Here is a 22,147-nt window from a genome sequence, read left to right as displayed (position 1 = left end):
ATGCTTTTCTTGATTTCTACCTTCATCGATTTCAGCATCATGAAGAGTTTGGGAATCGTTTCCGTTATCCCTTGCATATTATAGTTCATCACGAAGTTCTACTAACTTGGTGATGGTGACTAGAGAATTCTGTCAATCACTATTTTATCTGGAAGATTAACTCCCACTTGATTCAAGCGATTGTAGTACCCAGACAATCTGAGCACATGCTCACTGCTTGAGCTATTCTCCTCCATCTTTTAGCCATAGAACTTGTTGGAGACTTCATATCTCTCAACTCGGGTATTTGCTTAAAATATTAACGTCAACTCCTGGAACATCTCATATTGTCCATGACGTTCAAAACGTCTTTGAAGTCCCGATTCTAAGCCGTTTAAGCATGGTGCACTAAACTATCAAGTAGTCATCATATTGAGCTAGCCAAACGTTCATAACATCTGCATCTGCTCCTGCAATAGGTTTGTCACCTAGCGGTGCATCAAGGACATAATTCTTCTGTGCAGCAATGAGGATAAACCTCAGATCACGGATCCAATCCGCATCATTGCTACTAACATCTTTCAACTTAGTTTTCTCTAGGAACATATCAAAAATAAAACAGGGGAGCTAAACGCGAGCTATTGATCTACAACATAGATATGCTAATACTACCAGGACTAAGTTCATGATAAATTAAAGTTCAATTAATCATATTACTTAAGAACTCCCACTTAGACAGACATCCCTCTAATCTTCTAAGTGATCACGTGATCCATATCAACTAAACCATGTCCGATTATCACGTGAGATGGATTAGTTTCAATGGTGAACATCACTATGTTGATCATATCTACTATATGATTCACGCTCGACCTTTCGGTCTTTGTGTTCCGAGGCCATATCTGTTATATGCTAGGCTCGTCAAGTTTAACTTGAGTATTCCCCGTGTGCAGCTGTTTTGCACCCATTGTATTTGAACGTAGAGCCTATCACACCCGATCATCACGTGGTGCCTCAGCACGAAGAACTTTCGCAACGGTGCATACTCAGGGAAAACACTTATACCTTGATAATTTAGTGAGCGATTATCTTATAAAGCTACCGCCGAACTAAGCAAAATAAGATGTATAAAAGATAAACATCACATGCAATCATAATATGTGACATGATATGGCCATCATCATCTTGTGCCTTTGATCTCCATCTCCAAAGCATCGTCATGATCTCCATCGTCACCGGCATGACACCATGATCTCCCATCTTGATCTATATCAATGTGTCGTCACATGGTTGTCTCGCCAACAATTTCTCTTGCAAATATTGCTATCGCATAGTGATAAAGTAAAGCAATTATTTGGCGCTTGCATCTTATGCAATAGAGATAACCATAAGGCTTTTGCCGGTTGCCGATAACTTCAACAAAACATGATCATCTCATACAACAACTTATATCTCATCACGTCTTGACCATATCACATCACAACATGCCCTGCAAAAACAAGTTAGACGCCCTCTACTTTGTTGTTGCAAGTTTTACGTGGCTGCTACGGGCTGAGCAAGAACCGTTCTTACCTACGCATCAAAACCACAACGATAGTTTGTCAAGTTGGTGCTGTTTTAACCTTCACATGGACCGGGCGTAGCCACACTCGGTTCAACTAAAGTTGGAGAAACTGACACCCGCCAGCCACCTGTGTGCAAAGCACGTCGGTAGGACCAGTCTCGCGTAAGCGTACATGTAATGTCGGTCCGGGCCGCTTCATCCAACAATACCGCCGAACCAAAGTGTGACATGCTGGTAAGCAGTATGACTTATATCGCCCACAACTCACTTGTGTTCTACTCATGCATATTACATCAACGCATAAAACCAGGCTCGGATGCCACTGTTGGGGAATGTAGCAATTTCAAAAAAAATCCTACGCACACGCAAAATCATGGTGATGCATAGCAACGAGAGGGGAGAGTGTTGTCCACGTACCCTCGTAGACCATAAGCGGAAGCTTTAGCACAACGCGGTTGATGTAGTCGTACGTCTTCACGATCCGACCGTTCAAGTACCGAACGTACGACACCTCCGAGTTCAGCACACGTTCAGCCCGATGACGTCCCTCGAACTCCGATCCAGCCGAGTGTTGAGGGAGAGTTTCGTCAGCACGACGGCGTGGTAACGATGTTGATGTTCTACCGACGCAGGGCTTCGCCTAAGCACCGCTACAGTATTATCGAGGTAGACTATGGTGGAGGAAGGCGCCGCACACGGCTAAGAGACGATCAACTTGATCAACTTGTGTGTCTTTGGGGTGCCCCCTGCCCCCGTATATAAAGGAGTGGAGGAGGGGGAGGGCCGGCCCTCTCTATGGCGCGCCCTAGGGGAGTCCTACTCCCACTGGGAGTAGGATTCCCCCTTTCCTAGTAGAACTAGGAGCCCTTCCAAGTAGTAGGAGTAGGAGGGAAGGAAAGGGAAGGGAAAAGGAGAAGGAAAGAAGGGGGCGCCCCCCCTCCCTAGTCCAATTCGGACCAGCCCATGGGGAGGGGTGCGGCCACCCTTTGAGGCCTTTCTCTCCTTTCCCGTATGGCCCATTAAGGCCCAATACGAATTCCCGTAACTCCCCGATACTCCCAAAAATACCCGAATCACTCAGAACCTTTCCGATGTCCGAATATAGTCGTCCAATATATCGATCTTTACGTCTCGACCATTTCGAGACTCCTCGTCATGTCCCCGATCTCATCCGGGACTCCGAACTCCTTCAGTACATCAAAATACATAAACTCATAATATAACCGTCATCGAACGTTAAGCGTGCGGACCCTACGGGTTCGAGAACTATGTAGACATGACCGAGACACGTCTCTGGTCAATAACCAATATCGGAACCTGGATGCTCATATTGGCTCCCACATAGTCTACGAAGATCTTTATCGGTCAAACCGCATAACAACATATGTTGTTCCCTTTGTCATCGATATGTTACTTGCCCGAGATTCGATCGTCGATATCTCAATACCTAGTTCAATCTCATTACCGGCAAGTCTCTTTACTCGTTCTGTAACACATCATCCCGCAACTAACTCATTAGTTGCAATGCTTGCAAGGCTTATAGTGATGTGCATTACCGAGTGGGCCCAGAGATACCTCTCCGACAATCGGAGTGACAAATCCTAATCTCGAAATACGCCAACCCAACAAGTACCTTCGGAGACACCTGTAGAGCACCTTTATAATCACCTAGTTACGTTGTGACGTTTGGTGGCACACAAAGTGTTCATCCGGTAAACGGGAGTTGCATAATCTCATAGTCATAGGAACATGTATAAGTCATGAAGAAAGCAATAGCAACAAACTAAACGATCAAGTGCTAAGCTAACAAATTGGGTCAAGTCAATCACATCATTCTCCTAATAATGTGATCTCATTAATCAAATGACAACTCATGTCTATGGTTAGGAAACATAACCATCTTTGATCAACGAGCTAGTCAAGTAGAGGCATACTAGTGACACTCTGTTTGTCTATGTATTCACACATGTATTATGTTTCCGGTTAATACAATTCTAGCATGAATAATAAACATTTATCATGATATAAGGAAATAAATAATAACTTTATTATTGCCTCTAGGACATATTTCCTTCAAGCTTAGGCTGTCCCGGACTTAGGATGATGAGAAATATAATTAACAACTCGCATGGTCATAATGTTTATGTGAAAACTTCTCTAATCCTGATGATTTCGTATGGTTCGCATGCGCCATGGGAAAGTTAGTCATTAGACGATGGCCCGCCAAAGTGCAAGATGAAATCCCCGCGTTCTTGGAACGTACCGAAGGGGACATATGCGATCAAATTCAGCTCTCACAGGGTCGTTTCGGTACTTCATGGTGCTCATTGATGCTTCCCCTAAATGGTCCAATGTTTGCCTGCTGTCAACATGGAACCATGCCTTTGCAAAATTGATCTCTCAAATCATACAAATGAGGAATAATTTCCCTGATTATCGTATACAGTCTATTCGAATGGACAATGCTGGAGAATTTAATTCAAAGGCGTTCGATGATTATTGCATGGCAATGGGAATCAAAGTTAAGCACTCAGTACCACATGTTCATACACAAAATGGACTTGCTGAGGCATTGATTAAAAGAACTAAATTCATTGCCCGGCCGCTCCTTCAGGGTTGTAATTTACCAACTACATGTTGGGGCCACATAGTGTTACACGCGGCCCATCTCATCAACTTTAGACTGTCGGCCTAGAACATCCACTCTCCTATTCAGCTTGCGCAAGGGGTGGCACCAAAAATTTCCCACCTTTGTAGGTTCGGTTGCTAAGTATATGTACCAATACCACAACCCCAACGATCAATGATGGGCCCGCTCCGTAAGTGGGGGATATACGTTGATTATGAGACTGTGTCCATAATTAGGTATCTGGACCCCATGACAGGTGACTGTCACACGACTCGTTTTGCTGATTGCATTTTTGACGAGGATTTTTTTCCTGACTTTAGGGGGAGAGAATCAACCCCTTGATGCTAAAAGTCGAGAAATCACGTGGCAAGCCACGGGAATCCACGCTTATGACCCGCACACTGCTGAGACCGAGAGAGAAGTCCAAAATATAATAGATTTGCAGTCATTAGCAAATCAACTGCCTGACCACTTTAGTGACTTAAACACCATGACAAAGTCGCATGTGCATGTGTGCAATGCACCGAAAATGGTTGAAATACCAAAAGCAAATGATGGTATTCCCGCACCCGTCCATAGGCCTAAAGGACGAGATATCCGGCTTCTCAGATCCCAAGTACTCGGGGACGCCTGACGAAAAAGGATTAGAGAGATTTATCACAGCTTGTCACCAAAGTGCCCCAAAGTGAAATGGGGAGCCAGTTTGAGACCTGGCACAAGTACGGAAAATTCAGTGCACAAAATTCCGGGCTTAAACTTTTCCATAGAGGAAACACCCAACGGAGATGTGTGCGCACACATCAGCGCGGGAAAGCTAAAGGACCTTGCTCCCAGAATGGGAAATTTGGTAGAGCAAGGGTCAGCGCCAGATGCGCCCCATGACAAAATGGCCATAAGTTATATTAATATGGGAGAGTCCATGAACCGAGCAATGGTGATTGCCAACATTAACTTTGCTAAGAAAATTGCCTCAATCATAAATCTTGACCCCGAGCCTAACATGCTCGCTGAAAAGGTCAGATCAAAAAGATTAGCATGAGGCAATTACTACCGAATTATTATCTCTCAACAAAAAGAAGGTGTTTGGACTGGTTTGTCTAACTCCTCCCCACATACGCCCTGTTGGCCATGAGTGGGTTATTGGTCAAAAGAGAGATGAAAATAATAAGGTAGTATGGTACAAAGAAAAGTTCGTCGCTCAAGGCTTCACTCAACGACCAGGTGTCGATTTTGAGGAGACTCATTTCCTACTCATGGATGAAATTACCTTTAGATAATTGATCTCAATGGAAGTAAATATGGACTTGAAAATGAAACTAATGGATGTTGTCACTGCTTACTTATATGGTAACTTAGTTTCGAACACATACATGAAGGTTCCAGAAGGTATCCCTGTTCCAAACCATGATAGAGCAATCAGGGGTCTATACAATGTTCAACTTCAAAAGGCACTGTACGGACTTAGACAGTCTGGTAGGATGTGGTATAATCGCCTAAGCGATTTCCTTCATCAGAAGGGCTACACAAGCAATAAAGATTCCCCATGTGTTTTTATACGGCGATCCCAAGATGGATTCTGTATAATCTCGGTGTACGTGGACGATTTGAACATAATCGGTACACCTGAGGATATTGAGGACGCGAGTTCCTATCTGATGTCGGAATTCAAGATGAAGGATTTGGGTAAAATCAAGTTTTGTCCAGGTCTGCAACTTGAACATTCCCCTGATGGGATTCTAGTGCACCAGTCGGCCTACACCCAGAAGGTGCTGGAAATATTTAGGTTTAATAAGGCATATCCTTCTAAGACCCCGATGGTCGGGAGATCTTTACAGCCAGACAAGGACCTGTTCAGGTCAAAGGAAGAGGGGGAGGAAACTCTGGGACCGGAGGTTCCTTACCTAAGTGCAGTTGGAGCACTCATGTACCTCGCAAATTGTACACGACCAGACATTGGGTTTGTCGTCAGTTTGCTTGCTAGGTACAGTTCTGAACCTACCAAGAAACATTGGAAAGGTGTTAAGGACGTCTTCCGTTACCTACAAGGGACCAAAGATCTTGGCCTATTTTATAAAAGGAATCAAGACCTATCTATTATAGGCTATGCGATGGTGGGTACCTATCAGACCCGCATGATTGCAAATCACAGATTGGATATGTTATTTCCTTTGTGGTGGAATTGCGTTTTCCTGGAAATCGACTAAGCAAAGTCTCATATCGACTTTCACTAACCACTTGGAAATCATGGCACTATACGAAGAATCACAAGAGTGTGCATGGCTTCGGCGGGTGATCGACTGCTAGAATTTTGTCTATTTTGGGCCTAGCCCAATAGCAGTTTCAGAAATTCTTAATAAATCCTAGAGACCCATGCAGCCCATTCGTGCAAGGAAAGAGGTGGAACTAAAGTTTAGTCCCACATTGCTAGTTTAGAGGGAGTTTGTGACGCCCGAATAATTAAGCTACAGTAATACCCTCCTAAAGATGCCACATCATCGTGATTACTGTTGTTAAACTCACGTTGGTTCAAAACTGGTTCAAATTTCAGATTCAAATCAAAGTCCAAAATTCAAATTGCCAAACATGAAGAACAAAGTGTTCAAAGTGTTGTAAATAATCCCTGGGTATTTTTCATATTGAAACCCATATTTTTTATAAATTTTTAAATGCCCTTAAATGAATAAAACAAGGGGTCAAAACAATATTTTAAATCACTTTTAAAGTTATAAAGATTCTAAGGCTTTTGAACTGCTTCTCAAACTTCTTGAGGCAGTGCTAAATATTACATAATAATTATTGAGAGAAGCTACACTTTTTACAAAAGTCTTTTGGAGCAAAAGGAAAATGCAAAGCAGAGAAGACAAAAGAAAAGGAGAAGAGGGGAGAGAGAAGCCCCTTCCCCCACTGGGTCGTGGCCCAGCTGGACCACCAGACCATCTGGGCGGCCCACCTCTCCCTCTCCCTTATCCCCCACGCACCCAAAATATGTGGACAGATCGCCCCACTCCCTCCCCACGCCTCCCTCTCGTTCCCCACCTCTCGATTGGATCGGGATCGGGCCCGATTCCGTCTTCAGCGCCATCGCTCCGCGCTCCCGATGCCGCCGCCCGGCGTGTTCCCCTGCCAACTCGCCGAGCACCGCCCCATCCCCGTCGCCACGCCGGACGCCCCGACCTCGCCGACGGACGCCACTCATCGGAGCCGCTCCATGTCGCCTTGCCTCCTCATCGGCTCCGTCGAGCCTCGCCGGACCTCCTCATCCTCTCCGTCGTCGGACCACCCCAACCTTCCCCGAGCCCGCTGCCCTGTGCCCTACGTTCCCCTCGTGAGCGCCTTCCCTCCTCTCTACTCTGTTCTGTCGTAGGGCCCCGTCCCCGCCTCGCGCCTCGCCCGCCGTCCCCGTCCCCTGCTACTACTCGGGACCGCGTCGCTGCCGACTACCGCCCTTGCGCGCCCGGCGCCGCCCGCGCCTCTGTCCTCTCCCGCCCAAGCCCAGCCGAGGCCACGACCTCGCCCTCGATGGGTGCTCGCGCCCGATGCCCGCGTCGTCCTCCATGGCCCCGCCTGCCGCGCGCGCCTTTGCTCGTCACCGTCCTGCACTGCCATCCCTCGCCGCTGCTGGCAGCTGCCGGCACCCCGCCGGCCTCGCCCCGCCCCAGGCAGGCTGCGGCCTCCACGGGCGCCCGCCCCGCTTCTCCGCCCGGAGACCTGCGCCCGACCCCGGGGGTTCCGCCCGTTAACCCGCCCCGCTGAGTTGGCCTAGTGCCACTGACGAACATGCCCCACAACCCCCGTCCTTTAAAAAAAATAGGTGTTTAAAAAAGATTTAAAAATAAATAATTAATCAATATAATTAATTAATTAACTTAATTAATTTGGTTAGTTAAACCATTAAAGTTAATTAGCTTAATAGCCTAATTAGACCGAATTAACTAGTTAGTTAACGAAACAGTCAATGACAGGAGGACCCCACCCCGTGTTGACCAGTCAAACGTTGACTGGTCAAGTGGGACCCCCTGGCCCACCTGTCAGCCACTGGGTACAGTTCTGTGTACCCTGTGCTGGGTGCGCTTAGCATTTTAGCAATTATCTTCGAATTAATATTGATTTCAGAAAATGTTTAAAACTTTGAAAAATCATAATAAATAATCTGTAACTCGGATGAAAAAGTTTTCTACATGAAGGTTGCTCAGAACGACGAGACGAATCCGGATACGTGGTCCGTTCGTCCGCCAGACATCCCTAGCATAGAGAACCTGCAGCTTTTCCCCTCCATTTCATCTGTCTGAAAAATGCAAACTTCTGGAAAACTTTCCCGGATGTTATCCTCCTTCGCCAGTATCGCCCGGCGCTGCGTTAGAACACCTCTAGCACCGCTTATTGTCTTGTTATGCTTATGCTTGCGTGTATTTATTGTTTCTTCCCCCTCTTCTTCTCCGGTAGACCTCGAGACCGCTGCTGATGCCCTTGTGATCGACTATGTCGACGACGACCCCTCCTTGCCAAAGCAACCAGGCAAGCAAACCCCCCTTGAGCATTCCGATAACGCCCATTTCTTTCCCTCTCATGCTTGCATTAGAACTGCTACTGCTTTCTGTATGATCCTACTCTGATGCATAGCCTGTTGTTGTTACCTGCTTTCATACCATACCTACTTATCCTAAACTGCTTAGTATAGGTTGGTTAGTGATCCATCAGTGACCCCCACCTTGTCCTAGATGCCCCGCTTTATGTTCGATGACTCGATCAACGTGATCGACGTCCAGGCCCCGACACCGCACATCACCCCCCTTAGTTGTACGACTCTGTAGAGTAACCATCGAGTGCCGAGGGTGGAACCTCTTACATCACTCCTAATGAGACCTTTGTAGAGTAGCTATTCGGTCGTGGTCATCGAGGGTGATTCCGCCTTAACCACTTCCGATACGACTCTGTCGTGCAACCCCTCAAGTGTGAACCTCGGGGGTGGTTCCTCTTACGTTCACCTTGATGATTACATCGAGTGGAATTCACCGGGGGTGATTCCTCGGGGTTTCCCCTTGATGTTTGGACACACGGTTACTATGGTTACTATGACTTTACACTGAACCATGTTACTAAAGACGGGTTGGCCCCGAGGGGTACCCGCGCGAGCATATTTGCGAGTGATGAGGAGTTGGGTTGACCTGGAGGGTGCCCGCGAGATAATTACGAGGCGCGGCCGGGCATTCTTAGCCCTTGCCGCAAGTCCTCGAGACAGGGCGACGGGGTCACATCTTTCGTGAGTCTCTGCTTGTTACCGCGCGTTCCTAATCCACTACGATTTGGATATTTGATCTGAGGGGTCTCTGGCCTGATAGCACTAACCATCACGTGGGCATAGTATGGGCGTTCTGCGTCATATACATCAGCCGAAGCTTAATAGACGTCAGCGACTGAGCGGCGCGCGCCGGGTTGGACTGCGTAAGCACCTGCCTTGTTGAAGGAGGTAGCTAGGTCTGCTCACCGGCCGCCCACGCAACGTGCAGGAGTTACCGGGGAGATGGCCCATGACCCCTGGGGGCATAGGTTTAGTCCGGCGTGCTGACCTCTCTATTAAGCCTAGGTCGGGTTGCGGCGTATTGTTTGGCCGAGGCCGGGCATGACCTAGGAAAGTGTGTCCGGCAGGAGTTAATCGAGCGTGGTGGGTAAGTTGGTGCACCCCTGCAGGGAAGAAAACATCTATCGATAGCCTGTCCTACGGTAACGGACACTTGGAGTTGTATCTCGATCGATACAACTAGAACTGGATACCTGAGATGAGAGATGGATATGAGAAATGGAGATGAGAACTGGATAGTATGGCTCTGGGATTGCTTTCTCGCAGGGAGTCGAGAAAGGATCTCTGGCCGAGGTTGATAACGCTACTACTACTTTACTTTATGTTACTCTACTCCCTCCTGTTGCTGCAAGATGGTGGTTTCCAGAAGATGCTAGTCTTCGATAGGCTAGGCTTTCCCCCTTCTCTTCTGGCATTCTGTAGTTCAGTCCACAGATACAACCCTTTTCATTGATACCGATGCATATGTAGAGTAGATCCTTGCTTGCGAGTACTTTGGATGAGTACTCACGGTTGCTTTGCTCCCCCTTTTCCCCCCTTTCTTCTTCTTTCCGGTTGATGCAACCAGGTGTCGGAGCCCAGGAGCCAGATGCCACCGCCGATGCATGCTACTACGTGGAGACCGCTAACGACCAGGAGTAGTTAGGAGGCTCCCAGGCAGGAGGCCTTGCCTTTTCGATCGTTGTTGCTTTTGTGCTAGCCTTCTTAAGGCAAACTTGTCTAACTTATGTCTGTACTCAGATATTTTTGCTTCCGCTGACTCTTGTGTATTCGAGCTTATGTATTCGAGCCCTCGAGGCCCCTGGCTTGTAATATAAAACTTGTATTATTTTAATTTGTGTCTAGAGTTGTGTTGTGATATCTTCCCGTGAGTCCTTGATCTTGATCGTACACATTTGCGTGTATGATTAGTGTACGGCCAAATCGGGGGCGTCACAAGTTGGTATCAGAGCCGACTACCTGTAGGATCCCCCTTTCCAACTCCTTGTCCGAAGTTGAGTCTAGTCTTTGAAAAACTATTTTACTAACATGGTTGTGTGGCTTACGGGCCCACGTCGCCATTGGGTGGTATTAGGATCTTTTATTCCTCGTCTATACTCTGGGAATCTGATCTCTCTTCTATTCGGGTTAAATGATTTTGCTAACTCTAGGTTCTTGTCAATACGTTCTACCGGAGAGTCCCTCACTCCAGATGATCGCCTGCTGCATCAGAAGATTCCGAAGATACTCTACGATATTCTCTCGAGACTTTGTGCCTGTTGCCTTTGCAATTCCTTACCACCGAAATATCCTTATGGATAACTACACACACTTACCAATCTTACTTTCTATCCCATTGATCTTGTTATTACAAGATGCCCTGAACTGCTCTCCTTTTTCCGAGAATCCTTTGAGCTTACTGCCTTGCAGTTCCTTGTCGACTGAATACCCCTACGGATAACTTTGTGCACCTATCGAGTATCCGCTCATCCTCAGTTGATTCTTGTACTTCACAAAAGTCTTCGTAATACCATTCGTTCTTGTGAAAATCCTCAACAGCCTATTGTTCTTGGATTTCTTGCTTGCTTGCATTATGGTTAATACCATAAGTCTAGTAATCTTATTATCAGCCTTTGTCATTATCATTTGAGTCCGTTGATACAATATGTTGCGAATGCTCGCAATGCTCAATCAGATCCTAGAATTCATCCTTCCGGCTCAGAGTCATTCTAACATGTGCTGAATCTTGATCAATCAAATCGCCATCGATTGTACCCCTAAGGCTATTCTACCTATCCATCCCTTATCAGAGCATTGCTTCTGATCCCTTGTCTTGGAATTCATAATTCCTTTGCAATTGAGCTTTGAGTTAGTCAGTTGTTTCTATAATCTGATCTCCTTGCATTCTTTCTTCCTCTGGTTGAATATTGATGCTCACATCAGATCCCTTGTGGACCACCAGACCCCTTTTTCGGATTTTATCCGACAACGTCCTTCATATTCAATAAGCTTGTGAGCCTTTCCTCGGATACATAATGCCTTTGGTAAATTGTATCCTCTGCCTTCTCAACCATGCTCTGCCTTCGAGCTTGTGTTATATTACTCCTGAGGTTTGTGGTATATGTTCCTAAGATGCCCCTGTGGGTTGAACCTATGCCTTCCCTAATCCGTGTGAACCCGAGAGTTTTCACGAGTCATACTCTTCTGGTGTTTTGCCAGATATAATTTCAACACTAGAACTTCATCGAAAGAGAGAAGTAAATGAAATGATATGCATTGAAGAAGTGGGAGTCGACCTTGAACTTTGTGTTCATGCCCGTGGACACGATGTAGATCTTATCATGGAAGCTTCTTGTGATAATAATAATCCCCTTGTTATAAGTTCATCTGGTAACTATGTTTGTTCCTTTGCAACCGTGGTTCTGACCATGATTTTTCCCCTTTGATTCCATTTCTCGGACAAGTTAAAGCACTTGTCTTCTATAGATCAATGCATCTTTGCAAGCTCTATCTTGACCTTCCTTCGAGTATTACCCTCCGGTATCTCGAGAATAACAAAGAACTGTGTTGCTTCCTATGAGTCTTCATCTGGTATTGCTCCTCAGCGATTTCAGATTGCCCTGGGTTCCGAGTTATTAGTCACTCAAGAACACCTTTAAGTGAATCGATTCTGCACTCCGACTCAATAACTCTAAGCTATTTCCGTTGCTTACGAGTTTAATAATCCTTCAAGTCATTCATAGCCTGATCGGCTATATCATTATCGAGCTAATTTTAACTGTGCTACCCGGTCCTTCTTTTTGGAGCACAACTTTCGATGATGAGCTCAACTTACGTCGATCTTCCTCGTCATATCATTTCACCTTGAACAACAAGTTTGAATTCGAGTTTGTGTCATATTCGTGGTTCCGATAACCTTTTTGCTTCAAAATTCCTTTGACTTGATGTCATCGCCGATCGATTACATCTTCATGAAACCTCTCGACAAAATTATCAACATTCTGAGCTCTTCCGGGATATCAATCAAATTCATGATGAGAAATACCATCATTGCCCCTTGATGATTTGTGTTATCATCGAAGACATTCTTGCCCCCCCCCCCAAACACAAACTTGTTCATACAATTTTGGAATACATCCTTTTCTTATTGACATGTCGATGGATTGCTGCTGAACCCATCGGCCACATCCTCATCTTTTTCCTGATAAAATTGCATGAGATGTCCTATAAATTCTTGATGGATCCTTTGTGTTCCCAAGGTCCGACCTTTACCTGATGACCATGTCAATGCTGCCCCGAAGCATGATTGTGGTACTCTAAACATCATTAAGAACATTGAGGAGCAATGCTAATTGTTTCTTGATCACTTATCCAAACACTGTGGTATGGGTAATGTCATGAACATTCCTCTCCCCTTTACCCAAATGGTAATCTACTTACTATCCTATTGTGGATATCATCATTTGCTTGTCCTTGAAAGGATATACTCCTGATATTTGTGTTTAAACACAATTTTCCTTTCCATTGTTCTGATTAAATTAATAGTCACATTTTTTCCTTTCCATTGGTTTGTTTAAACCTTTCTCGTAATCTAACTTATCCGAGCAGAGTTAATTCTCTGCTTAGGTAAACACCTCGGTGTACAACTCTGTCAGTAAGACCTTGTTACTATTGTTGATGACATTCTAGTAGCCACCGATGGATGAGAACGTTGCCTATTGGTCCGCCTTGTCTTAACGAGCAGGAAAATGGTTCTCTTCGTCCCTCGCCCTTGGTACCAACGTTGTTGCCAACATAACTGACAGGTTGTCCTCTGACATGCCTTGCTACCTTAGCCGTACAAAATGTTAGCACCCTTCCTGCTTTTAACCCACATGGTGGGCCCATAACCCACAGTTTCATAGGATCGAAACCTGACTCTCCTATGCATCCTTGTTTTCTAAGTTATCCCTCGGGCTTGGCTTCGTATGTAATTCGCGAGCCATCTTCCTTGTGATCTGTTCTGGTATCAAATGCAATACTTATCTCGATGCTCTGAGCCTCTTTCGCACTCTGTTGCAGACATCAAGAAATTTCCTACCCGGTTGAAACTTCTTATTGCACCTTCTTACCTTGCTCTCGATGACTTTCTTATATTTCAAACTTGAGAGATGCCTCTATGCCACGTTCACTAAGATAGCCCCCTGGTACCTACCTTGTGTTGAGCTCCGTCCTTCCCGAGTCTTTCCCTCCTTACTCCCCCTTAAATCTCGAGACAAGATTTCTTGTAGTGGAGGAGAATTGTGACGCCCGGATAATTAAGCTACAGTAATACCCTCCTAATGATGCCACATCATTGTGATTACTGTTGTTAAACTCACGTTGGTTCAAAACTGGTTCAAATTTCAAATTCAAATCAAAGTCCAAAATTCAAATTGCCAAACATGAAGAACAAAATGTTCAAAGTGTTGTAAATAATCCCTGGGTATTTGTCATGTTGAAACCCATATTTTTTATAAATTGTTTAAATGCCCTTAAATGAATAAAACAAGGGGTCAAAACAATATTTTAAATCACTTTTAAAGTTATAAAGATTCTAAGGCTTTTCAACTTCTTCTCAAACTTCTTGAGGCAATGCTAAATATTACATAATAATTATTGAGAGAAGCTACACTTTTTACAAGTCTTTTGGAGCAAAAGGAAAATGCAAAGCAGAGAAGACAAAAAGGAGAAGAGGGGAAAGAGAAGCCCCTTCCCCCACTGGGTCGTGGCCCAGCTGGACCACCAGACCCTCTGGCCGGCCCACCTCTCCCTCTCCCTTATCCCCCCACGCACCCAAAATACGTGGACAGATCGCCCTACTTCCTCCCCACGTCTCCCTCTCGTTCCCCTCCTCTCAATTGGATCGGGATCGGGCCCGATCCCGTCTTCGGCGCCATCGCTCCGCGCTCCCGCCGCCGCCCGGCGCGTTCCCCCACCACCTCGCCGAGCGCCGCCCCATCCCCGTCGCCACGCCGGACGCCCCGACCTCGCCGACGGACGCCGCTCGTCGGAGCCGCTCCACGTCGCCTCGCCTCCTCATCGGCTCCGTCGAGCCTCGCCGGACCTCCTCATCCTCTCCGTCGTCGGACCACCCCAACCTTCCCCGAGCCCGCTGCCCTGTGCCCTACGTTCCTCTTGTGAGCGCCTTCCCTCCTCTCCGCTCTGTTCCATCGTAGGGCCCCGTCCCCGCCTCGCGCCTCGCCCGCCGTCCCCGTCCCCTGCTACTGCTCGGGACCGCGTCGCTGCCGACCGTCGCCCTTGCGCGCCCGGTGCCGCCCGCGCCTCTGTCTGCTCCCGCCCAAGCCCAGCCGAGGCCACGGCCTCGCCCTCGATGGGCGCTCGCGCCCGATGCCCGCATCGTCCGCCATTGCCCCGCCTGCCGCGCGCGCCTTTGCTCGTCGCCGTCCTGCACTGCCGTCCCTCGCCGTTGTTGGCAGCTGCCGGCGCCCCGCCCCAGGCAGGCTGCGGCCTCCACGGGCGCCCGCCCTGCTTCTCCACCCGGAGGCCTGCGCCTGACCCCGGGGTTCCGCCCGTTAACCCGCCCCGCTGAGTTGGCCTAGTGCCACTGACGAACGGGCCCCACAGCCCCTGTCCTTTAAAAAAATAGGTGTTAAAAAAAGATTTAAAAAATAAATAAATAATCAATATAATTAATTAATTAATTAATTTGGTTAGTTAAACTATTAAAGTTAATTAGCTTAATAGCCTAATTAGACCGAATTAACTAGTTAGTTAACGAAACAGTCAATGACAGGAGGACCCCACCCCGTGTCGACCAGTCAAACGTTGACTGGTCAACTGGGACCCCCTGGCCCACCTGTCAGCCATTGGGTACAGTTTTGTGCACCCTGTGCTGGGTGCGCTTAGCATTTTAGCAATTATCTTCGAATTAATATTAATTTCAGAAAATGTTTAAAACTTTGAAAAATCATAATAAATAATCTGTAACTCGGATGAAAAAGTTTTCTACATGAAGGTTGCTTAGAACGACGAGACCAATCCGGATACGCGGTCCGTTCGTCCGCCACACATCCCTAGCATAGAGAGCCTGCAGCTTTCCCCTCCGTTTCATCTGTCCGAAAAATGCAAACTTCGGAAAAACTTTCCCGGATGTTATCCTCCTTCGCCAGTATCGCCTAGCGTTGCGTTAGAACACCTCTAGCACCGCTTATTGTCTTGTTATGCTTATGCTTGCGTGTATTTATTGTTTCTTCCCCCTCTTCTTCTCCGGTAGACCTCGAGACCGCTGCTGATGCCCCTGTGATCGACTACGTCGACGACGACCCCTCCTTGCCAGAGCAACCAGGCAAGCAAACCCCCCTTGAGCATTCCGATATCGCCCATTTATTTCCCTCTCATTCTTGCATTAGAACTGCTACTGCTTTCTGTATGATCCTACTCTGATGCATATCCTGCTGTTGTTACCTGCTTTCATACCTTACCTGCTTATCCTAAACTGCTTAGTATAGGTTGGTTAGTGATCCATCAGTGACCCCCACCTTGTCCTAGATGCCCCGCTTTATGTTCGATGACTCGATCAACATGATCGACGTCCAGGCCCCGACACCGCACATCACCCCCCCTTAGTTGTACGACTCTATAAAGTAACCATCGAGTGTCGAGGGTGGAACCTCTTACATCACTCCTGATGAGACCTCTGTAGAGTAGCTATTCGGTCGTGGTCATCGAGGGTGATTCTGCCATAACCACTTCCGATACGACTATGTCGTGCAACCCCTCAAGTGTGAACCTCGGGGGTGGTTCCTCTTACGTTCACCTTGATGATTACATCGAGTGGAATTCACCGGGGGTGATTCCTCGGGTTTTCTCCTTGATGTTTGGACACACGATTACTATGGTTACTATGACTTTACACTGAACCATGTTACTAAAGACGGGTTGGCCCCGAGGGGTACCCGCGCGAGCATATTTGCGAGTGATGAGGAGTCGGGTTGACCTCGAGGGTGCCCGCAAGATAATTACGAGGCGCGGTCGGGCATTCTTAGCCCTTGCCGCAAGTCCTCGAGACGGGGCGACGGGGTCACATCTTTCGTGAGTCTCTGCTTGTTACCGCGCGTTCCTAATCCACTACGATTTGGATATTTGATCCGAGGGGCCTCTGGCCTGATAGCACTAACCATCACGTGGGCATAGTATGGGCGTTCTGCGTTGTATACATCAGCCGAAGCTTAATAGACGTCAGCGACTGAGCGGCGCACGCCGGGTTGGACTGCGTAAGCACCTGCCTTGTTGAAGGAGGTAGCTAGGTCTGCTCACCGGCCGCCCACGCAACGTGCAGGAGTTACCGGGGAGATAGCCCATGACCCCTGGGGGCATAGGTTTAGTCCGGCGTGCTGACCTCTCTATTAAGCCTAGGTCGGGTTGCGGCGCATTGTTTGGCCGAGGCCGGGCATGACCCAGGAAAGTGTGTCCGGCCGGAGTTAATCGAGCGTGGTGGGTAAGTTGGTGCACCGCTGCAGGGAAGAAAACATCTATCGATAGCCTGATCGATACAACTAGAACTGGATACCTGAGATGAGAGATGGATATGAGAAATGGAGATGAGAACTGGATAGTATGGCTCTGGGATTGCTTTCTCGCAGGGAGTCGAGAAAGGGTCTTTGGCCGAGGTTGATAACGCTACTACTACTTTACTTCATGTTACTCTACTCCCTCCTGTTGCTGCAAGATGGTGGTTTCCAGAAGATGCTAGTCTTCGATAGACTAGGCTTTCCCCCTTCTCTTCTGGCATTCTGTAGTTCAGTCCACAGATACAACCCTTTTCATTGATACTGATGCATATGTAGAGTAGATCCTTGCTTGCGAGTACTTTGGATGAGTACTCACGGTTGCTTTGCTCCCCCTTTTTCCCCTTTCTTCTTCTTTTCGGTTGATGCAACCAGGTGTCGGAGCCCAGGAGCCAGATGCCACCGCCGATGCATGCTACTACGTGGAGACCGCTGACGACCAGGAGTAGTTAGGAGGCTCCCAAGCAGGAGGCCTTGCCTTTTCGATCGTTGTTGCTTTTGTGCTAGCCTTCTTAAGGCAAACTTGTCTAACTTATGTCTGTACTCAGATATTTTTGCTTCCGCTGACTCTTGCGTATTCGAGCTTATGTATTCGAGCCCTCGAGGCCCTTGGCTTGTAATATAAAGCTTGTATTATTTTAATTTGTGTCTAGAGTTGTGTTGTGATATCTTCCCGTGAGTCCTTGATCTTGATCGTACACATTTGCGTGTATGATTAGTGTACGGTCAAATCGGGGGCGTCACAGAGTTGGACCTCTTTATAAGGGAGGTTCTTTCCCCACTTGTATGAGTATGAGAACAAGAGGGACATCCACGCGCGCTCCTCCTCCGCCTCCCGTCACGCCACGCCTCGCCGCGCCGCGGCGCGGGTTGCGGGAATGAGCTGAGCCGATGTCTAAATTTTTGCCACGCACTATGGGTATACGAAAGGTCACAAGGAAGCTGAAAAGATTTTTGAAAGTGGAGTTCGAATGCGAACGGTCCAGCCCTTCGGCTGCTGGCTGTTCGCTTCATCCCCGTCTCTTCGTTTCACCTCCCGTCGCTGCCGTCTCGCCTCCTTCTCTTGTGCCTATAAAAGGGAGGTCGCTCCTCCCAGAGAGACGCACCAGAACTACTCCTTCCCTCGTCATCGGTTCCATCTCTGAGTTGCTGCTATCTTCCTCATCCCGGCTTGCGCGGTGCACCACACGTCGAGATAGTAGGCCTCCGAAACCGCACCTTTTGAGTCCTGTACGGGAGAAGGGTGATAAGGTTTTTGGGGAGCGCTCAGCGCGACTACTGACTGCTTCATCACGGACGATCCGGTCACCGACGACTACTTCCCCGACGACGACTTCTTCCCTGACGTCCACGACCTCCTCGACGACATGGCAGGCGAGGACACCGACCCCAAGTCCAGCGCTTCTGCTGCTGTTGTCCCGTACATGTTCTTCTCCTTTCTATTAGAGGTCCTGCTACAATTCCTTGTTCTAGTATTTGCCCTAGATATGTTAGACTCTATTTCATATATGCAACTTGCTATACTGTCTGCTCTAGATATGTTTAGTTACAGTTCATATATAAAGATGTTGTTTACCTTCTCTTTGTCAAATCGCATGACTTGTTTTATCACTACTATACTGGTCATGCTTTATCTAGTATTTCTGTTAATAAAATCATTCGATAAATTGCTCATATTTCCAACAATCCAAAAACCTTAATATAGGCAATTTACCCCGAGTGGTTTTGCTGCTTTCATGAGACCTCCTATGTTTGAGGGTATCCACTATAAGAGGTGGCACGTGAGAGCAGTCTTATGGTTTTAAACCATGAGTTGCTATGACGCCACTCTTGGCAAATCTGAAGGAGAGCTTGATGCTCAACAGGCACAAGCCTTTCAGAAAATGGATACTCTATTTAAGATTGCTCTCTTGAGTGTTCTTGGTGAGAACATAGTTGATTCTTATGCGTCAATTGATAATGGAAATGATATGTGGGATGCACTCGAGGCCAAGTTTGGGGTCTCGGATGCTGGCACTGAGTTGTACATCATGGAGCAATTCTATGATTACAGGATGACTGAAGAGCGCTCCGTGGTTGAGCAAACTCATGAGATACAGTCATTTGCTAGAGAACTTGAGTACTTCGGTTGTATGCTACCGGACAAGTTTGTTGCCGGAGGTATCATCACTAAGCTTCCAACTTTGCTACCTTGCTGAAGCATAAGAGGCAGGAGTTTTCCGTCCCGGATCTCATTGGCACTCTTGATGTGGAAGAAAAGGCGAGAGCAAAAGGACACACGTGCTCGAGGTATTGAGGGAGGATCTAGTGCCAATGTGGTATAGAAGCAGAAGTTCCAGCCCCACAAGTTCAAGAACAAGGGCAAGTTTGATGGTAAAGCAAAGTGTGATGGGAAGAACAAGGTTGTCCAGCACAAAAACTTCAAGAAGAAGAATGACAAGAAGAAAGGTGTCTGTCATGTGTGTGGGGATCCTGATCATTGGGCACCTAGTTGCCCTAATCGCTATGACAAGTGTCACCCCGGGAAAGGCGGCAAGACCGCTAATGTTGTCATTGGAGACACTGACATGAAGGATGATGGGTATGGTATATTTCCCACTATTCTTTCAGTGTGTCATTCTCCTGATTGGTTGGTTGACACGGGTGCTAATGTGCATGTATGCGGTGATATTTTCATGTTTTCGTCTTATCAGACCGCAGGGACTTCAACCGTGCTGATGGGCAACGGTTCAAGTGCTTTTGTTCGTGGTGTTGGCACGATCGATCTGAAATTTACTTCGGGGAAGATCGTGCGGCCGAAGAACGTGCATTATGTCCCCTCCGTCAATAAAAATCTTGTTAGCGGATCTCTTCTGTGTAGAGATGGCTACAAGCTTGTCTTTGAGTCGAATAAATTTGTAATATCCAAGTATGGAACCTTTGTTGGTACAGGCTATGATTCAGGGGGTCTGTTTCGTTTATCCTTATCAGACATTTGCAATAAAGTTGTTAATCATGTTTATAACAATAGTGAATCAAATGTGTGGCATTCACGTCTTTGTCATGTTAACTTTGGTTGCATGTCGCGACTAGCAAAGTTGAACTTAATCCCTAGTTTCACCACTGTCAAGGGATCTAAGTGTCAAGTGTGTGTGCAAGCTAAGCAACCTCGTAAGTATCACACGACTGCGGAAACGAGAAATCTTGCACCACTAGAGCTCATACATTCAGATCTATGTGAAATGAATGGTGTTTTGACAAAAGGTGGAAAGAAATATTTCATGACGTTAATTGACGACTCCACTAGATACTGCCGTGGGTATCTTCTGAAATCTAAGGATGAGGCTTTGAACTTTTTCAAGATCTGTAAAGCTGAAGTGGAAAACCAACTTGAACGGAAAATCAAGAGGCTTAGGTCCGACCGTGGTGGAGAGTATTTTTCCAATGAATTTGATGTTTTTTGTGCGAAACATGGTATAATCCATGAGAGGACGCCTCCCTATTCACCTCAGTCAAATGGGGTTGCCGAAAGAAAGAACTATACTCTAACTGATTTGGTTAACGCCATGTTAGACACATCGGGTCTCTCCAAGGCATGGTGGGGGGAGGCGATATTGACGGCATGTCATGTCCTAAACCGAGTTCCCACAAAGAACAAAGAGATAACTCCATTCAAGTAATGGGAGAAGAAAAGGTTAAAACTCTCTTGTCTACGAACATGGGGTTGTTTGGCGAAAGTCAATGTTCCAATTCCAAAGAGCGGAAGCTTGGACCAAAGACTGTGGATTGTGTTTTCCTGGGATATGCTTTTCATAGCATTGACTATAGATTCTTGGTTGTAAAATCTGAGGTACCTGACATGCATGTCGGTACGATCATGGAGTCGAATGATGCGACTTTCTTTGAAGATATCTTTCCCATGAAGGATATGGCTACCTCATCTAATCAGGAGATGCCTAGTTCATCGAATCAGGAACCAGTTACAATTACCAAACCTGCCATTTCGATAGAACACTTTGAAAGTCCTGTGGAGGAGAACAATGAAGTTCCTACTAGGAGCAAGATACAGAGGACTGCAAAGTCCTTTGGTGATGATTTTCTTGTGTATCTCATAGATGACACTCCCAGTTCTATTTCAGAGGCCTATGCATCTAAAGATGCTGACTATTGGAAGGAAGCAGTTTGTAGTGATATGGATTCCATCTTGGCGAATGAAACTTGGGAAATAACTTATCGTCCTTATGGGTGCAAACCTATAGGATGCAAATGGGTATTCAAGAAGAAGCTTAGGACTGATGGTACTATTGAAAAGTACAAGGCTCGGCTCGTGGCTAAGGGTTATACCCAAAAGGAAGGTGAAGACTTCTTTGATACTTACTCACCTGTGGCTCGACTGACCACTATTCGAGTTCTACTTTCACTAGCTGCCTCACATGGTCTTCTCGTTCACAAGTCATTGACCCATTATAGACCAAGTCCCTCCACTTAACGTTAAAGTGGGCACCCATTATATAAAAAGGAGAGCATTCTGTGTATGTACAGTTGATGATGATTAATAAAGAAAGACTCCCCTCTACATCTCTGTGTCTATTTACTTTTCTGCTACGATGCTCGCTTCCGCTCCACAACCTTGGACCGGACTCGCCGCCAGGAGTTGCGGAACAGATATTTCTGCAGATAGGCTAGGCCGTTTTCTCCCCTCTCTCCCCCACATCAATTGTTTCCTTACGTGGCCTCTGTTATAGACAGCTGACTGGATGCCTTTGTACATGCCCTTAGGTCTGGAACTAATGGCGGCAGTAGAGCGGAGAGGCTGTACCCTCAACGCCGGAGCCACGGAAGGTGAGGGAGAGAGAACGGGACGGAAATAATTTCAGGAATTTTTATTT

The sequence above is a fragment of the Triticum urartu genome, chromosome 6A (assembly GCF_056163025.1).
Source record: "Triticum urartu cultivar PI428250 chromosome 6A, HENAU_Tu73, whole genome shotgun sequence".
Classification (NCBI taxonomy): domain Eukaryota; kingdom Viridiplantae; phylum Streptophyta; class Magnoliopsida; order Poales; family Poaceae; genus Triticum; species Triticum urartu.
This window is presented reverse-complemented; position numbering follows the sequence as displayed.